A 6,046-nucleotide genomic window follows, 5' to 3' on the forward strand; every position below is an offset into this window, starting at 1 on the left:
CAGCGGGGAGAGCAACAAAAAATAATGTCGCTTCAAATTGAATCATTTGTAATATTCATTCCTTTTTTGCTTTTACTTCTGTAGACGCCTTTTATGGAACATTGGTATATATTGCTGGAAGCGAACTAAATATATAACGATCGTTGACTAAACTAAATTTTCAATTGTTTAGTTGATTGGCGAATCAATGTTTGTAGGTTATAAAAGCATATCGAGCTATGAAAAAAGGATGATACTCAAGAAATTTTAATTTTTACCATATTGCTTTTAATTTACGTATATTTTTACATTTTTATTGCAGCAACATTAATGTAAGCGTATGTCTATGTATGTATAATGTATAAGTATGAAGTACAATAACATTAAAGATTTTACATTCATTTGAATACCTATTTAATATCAGTTTATAATGGTCTCGACACCAAAATAACTAATAATTAATACCATTTTTTTGGATGGAAATGGCTTAAACTCAATACTTAATTCCTGAAAAAAAAATCTGGTTTCTCTTAGCTCTGTATATACCCATTGAAATTTTATTGTTAAAGTACAGCAATTTGATAATAAAATGTTGCTTAATAAAGAACCGAATACTTCTTTATATCCATCTGACCAAATCGGTTATTCTAAAAAGAGCCTAGTCTGCATGTATGTATAGTGACACAAGTGTGTGTATGTGTAAAAACAAATGTACTCTCTGTTCCACATAATTGTAATCTGAAGGGTAAGCAAATCTAACACGACCGAAAAATGTATAGACACACACACACGCACCAAAATCACGTGTCTATTAAGTAGCTTGATTGTAAATACTACTGATTTTCAGATTTCAGAAGGATACTGTGATCACACCTGATCTGACACCTTATGGTGATTGTAGGTTATCATCATCGCCCATGATCAGGTGTGAAAAAGAGTAGGTATAAGTTAGCTCTTCTTGATAAGAAAGAATTCTTATTCTATAACCTTTACGCTTTTCCTTTATGAAACTCGTTTTGCGATAATCAACCGTTTTCAAGGATATGCGACATCACACAGTCGGTGGAGAAGAATTATTTGCTCCAGTCCCTTATTAATGCCTGCCACAGATATTTGGTAAAAAGAGCGACTGAATTAAATCAGTTTAATTTACCGTGCAATTTATTTTTGGGCTCAATTAATAACGTGAAGTAATTTACATTTATAAATATAAAACGCAATAGGTTATTGAACTAGAGCCACAATAACTAACATAAAAAAACACTCAGACATTAACTAAATATGAACGAAGTATTTGGCTTTTCATTTGTTCACACCAAACGCAAATAAAACTATCGTTTCAAAAGGAATTGGGGTCGGACATGTTACTGCACGTTGGTATGCGGGGGTAAAGTTAAACCCCCTTACAGGAGTTCCCTGAACGACGTCACGCGCGATACCAAACTGCAGAAATCACGCGAATCAAGCACGCGACAAAATTTACCTACCACGAATTGAAATTAACATTAACAGCTCGAATCAATAAATCTAAATTGATGTCTATTTCAGGGTAACAATGTCAGATAAAATATAACTAATGAAGAAAACATGCAATGTAACGTGTAAAATAAATGGAATACAAATTTTTATATGAATATTAGTACGAAGGTTGGTCAGGGAGATATGTCAATAGCACTGTTTATTTTTAAATAAACGCTTTCTTATCTAATAAAAATGCGGTTGGAATAATAACTCAGGTTTTCAGACATATAGATAGCACGCAACATGGCTCATGCCTCGTGTGACAAACCTACAATGGTTTTGTAAATGTTATTAATTGTACTATAACGCAATACGTGACGCTGCTAACTTATTTTACGGTGTGTTAATGCGTTAAATAGGGCTACGTAATTTTGTTTAAAGCCTTTGCTAATACGTATTAATTTACGACTAGCTTTGTTTTCCATAATGAAATATATAATAATCTATGTGGAAGTTTGTCAATATTATTATCTTTAACACCAATAATATCCCGTTTATAGACTAAACCTGGGTAACGCCTTTATTTTCTATTCAAGACGATACTTAAAAATCCGCCACGCAATCCACCTCGTGTTGATGGTCATAATTGTATTCGGTAGATGTTTCCCTTAACCGCCAATAACAAGTCGATTAAAAAAAAAGAATTAGACTTTAATCGATAAAAATATGAAAAAAATATATATCATGTTTATAAATAATTAGGAACATTTGCCTTAATTAGAAATAATAGTATTGCATAGAATTTGATGATTTGATACTGATTAAGTACCTCGTCTCGTGCGGAGGATTGAGATTGAAAGATTGATGATGGATGTTAATATTTCAGATTTGTGTTGTCATATTCAGTATAACATCACGGTCACAAAGACTACGACTGACAGATAAGACAATTTATATAAAATATGGTAGTATTTTTTCCGGATATAAACGCTTGACCGGATGGACCTTTAATAAAGATGTACGTGTTCAATTCACTGAGATATCTCGGCTATTCGACGAAAAGCCTTGAGTTACAATACAAAATCATAAATGAGTATATACATATATTTTCAAAGATATTACAGCTTTAAAACGAAGAGACGTAGCGGTTTGTTTTATCTAATGACTGAAAAACTGAACGTTGTAAGACATTCTGTAGTAGGTATATTTAGTATCAGCATTGCATCCGTGCGAAACCGGGTCGGGTCGCTAGTATTTATTAAATACTAATTTTGTGATACATATTAAATATTTAGTTATTATATTGGAGATGTTTCGTATTGTTTCCAAGAACTATTATAAAACTACCTTCGCTAAATTAATACATATCAATTTTATTTTTAATCAACCTATTTTATGCCCATTCGTATAATTTATTTTATCAGTAAGCATTCCTTGTGGCAGATATATAGTGGAAACATTCTCAAGGATGATTGCAGTGATCCCGCAAAAGTCTACCCAATACTAATTTGTGCAGTAAGTCTAAGTAACACTACCTCTAACCCAAATACATGGGATAAGTGTATAGTTTAACAAATTACAATAAGTTTGCCTCACCTTAATAGTATGGAAAATAGTCATTACGTTAAGTTTCCTATTTTACATTTTCATATTAATATTAAGTAATTGCTTTAAAACAAATATAATAAAATACGCTGCTACCCTATATAACGGGAACATTAGCTTTCGCTAGCAATTAACGGTAAAATAGTAGCATTAGGGGCATAATCCATAACAACTTCCTACGTGTCATAAATGCTAAAGTTACGTTCACATAGCTGATAATACCAAAACACTGACATTATGTAATATCTATTTCTATATTAACATGAATATTGTAGATTAATTGTCATATTCATTCGAGTATATTAGTACAAGCAATCTGTTGAACTCAATTACGGATATAATTATTTATACAACAATAGTTCAGCGCCATACAAACACTTCACTTAACAAGGATGTGTTGTTTAATTTTATATTATTTAATAACAAAAAAATAAAACATGCTCAAAAGGAAAAATCCTGATTGAGGAAAAATTACATTTGAAACTGTCTTAACGCGACTGAAACGTCGAGTGTTCCGTATTCCGCCCACTGTCACATTACTAGGCGGGCGGCAATATAAAACAATAAGCTTTCATTACTAAGCGATGCTTTATGCTTCGTAAACACGCGAGTTACATGAACTCGACGAGCGTCATTCAATAATAATCTTTACTGTTATAGAAATATGGTTACATTTTTGAATAATAAAATTTTGTTTACATGTTGGCCTCTTTTGATCGTAGGACGGAACGGGCTCGCAAATGTGTCGATTATTAGACCTAATCGTATCGCTGATTTTATTACTTGTACACACAGCTGAATGTTATAGCGTTAGCTTGTTGTTATGATCGGCAATTAGAAATTAGAGTACACCAATTTTGCTAACCAAAATTTGTCATTCGTAACATAGAAATATTGTGTTTGAACTCAGAACGGCAACGTAGATTCAATTAATTTCCATTCAAGATATATTTATGAAAAAAAAAAATTAATAAAATAAATTATTAAATAACTACATAATAAGAAGTTTATCACGAATTCCCCAAAATATTAAATATGCAATATTTCCCTATTCTTCTTTTCCTGTTACATTGGGAAAAAATGTTAAATCTATTTTAAATTAACCATCAAAACTCATTTAAATCCGTTTTTTTTTTCGTTTAAACCCACCCTATTCAAATTAATCGATTTCAGCTACTAACTAACTACTAAATTATTTCGTTTTAATTTTATTATTATAATATGTGAGAAGGAGATGTCAACAATACGGGAGTTGATTTGACGAGCCGCATGCGTTGTCAGTATTGCAAAACGCGTCGAAGGAGACTAGATCGGTCACTGCGAGTCGGCGACACAAAATTTCAGTGCTAGCCGCCGTAGAGACAACACACCTAGGAACTGTCTTACGATTCGTCGTTATTATTGTGTTTAATAGTGTTTGAAAGTAAATCGTTTGAATGATTACGGAACTGTTATTACTTACCCGTACCCACATTACGCCCACACTTAATGTCTCATGGTGAGGACATCCACTCAGATCAACCACCTCTGTTGTCATATGTAATAAAAATAACAGAGCCGAGATGGACCAATGGTTAGAACGTAAGCACCACTGAATTTTCATATGCTTGATTTGTGTTTATAATTCATCTCGTTCTCGCCGGTGAAGGAAAACATTGGGAAGAAACCTACATGGCGTGTCTAATTTCAATGAAATTCTGCCATATGTGTAACTTCACCAAACCGCATTGGAGCAGCGTGGTGGAATATGCTCAAAAACCTCCTTCTCAAAAGAAAAGGAGGCCTTAGGCCAGCAGTGGGAATTTTACGGGCTAAGTTTATGTAATAACAATTGTTTGAATTGAAAATAGTATGCGATGATACTCTTATTGTTTTAAATACCGTTTTTTAGGGTTTTTTTCACTAATAGTAGAACTATTGCTTTTTAAAATATTCCAATAATTATTATGTACATGCTATAATGGCAGAGGTGACATACTTGATGTAATACAATCAATTTTTAAATTTTAATACTTTCATATTGCAATGACGCTGTTATTTTATTTTAGTCATAAAATTACTATTTATACCGAGGCAGATGAACTACTACTTCATCTTCATAAAGGAAAATGCTAATATAAAATGAAATATTTATATACATTGCGGCTTTTTAAAATGTTTATGCCCTTTATTTACTATTTCTTAGCTCTAAGGGATGTAACCTACTATATATGTTAATCGTAAGGCCACAGCCACACATGCCACGGCCGACAGTCGATCCTTAACTTTCTGCACAATGTCGACTATCAGCAAAACTTTACGAGTAACTCGTAAACGACTATCAGAGAGCCCTAAATTTAGAGGGTTTTAAAAGATTAAAGCCATTAAACTTTTATGACCAACCGTATCACTGGAGCGGCAATACCAATGATAAGGATAACTGGTATCATATTTCGGTACAATTTACTATAATAAAGTTTTCTGTTATATTAAATTAAGGACTTTTCAAAGCGATTCAGAAATGATATTAGGCCTGTAAAATGTTTAAAGGACCATGATTTAATTTATTATGGGTACAGTACTGTAGATATTTGTTTATTTTGGGTTCCCTTGTGTTAAATGGTCACCTCTGATTGCTATTCAGAGATACACTTGCTTTGTGATTTTTTGTTATAGAGAATAGTATGTGGTCAACTGTCTTCATTAATATTATTATTGAAAGAAGTGCTTACTCTATGGATTTCTTAACTTGTGTATGTGTGCGTTTGTGTGTGTTGTGAATATTTCTTATGTACTGAATACTATTTGTATTACAAAGGATTTAATAAAAAACACTTAAAGTTTGTTATAGATATTTGGTGGTAAGGCTTTGTACAAGCCCGTATGGGTAGGTACCACCAACTCACTATATATTATATTGAGGAGACAATATTATGAGTTGATATTCTAACGCCAAACAGTTTGAAGGGTGAGCAAGCCAGTGCAACTAAGGTCCCAAGGTCGGTGGCGCATTGGCGATGTT

This window comes from Vanessa atalanta, chromosome 10 (genome assembly GCF_905147765.1).
Source record: "Vanessa atalanta chromosome 10, ilVanAtal1.2, whole genome shotgun sequence".
Taxonomy (NCBI): domain Eukaryota; kingdom Metazoa; phylum Arthropoda; class Insecta; order Lepidoptera; family Nymphalidae; genus Vanessa; species Vanessa atalanta.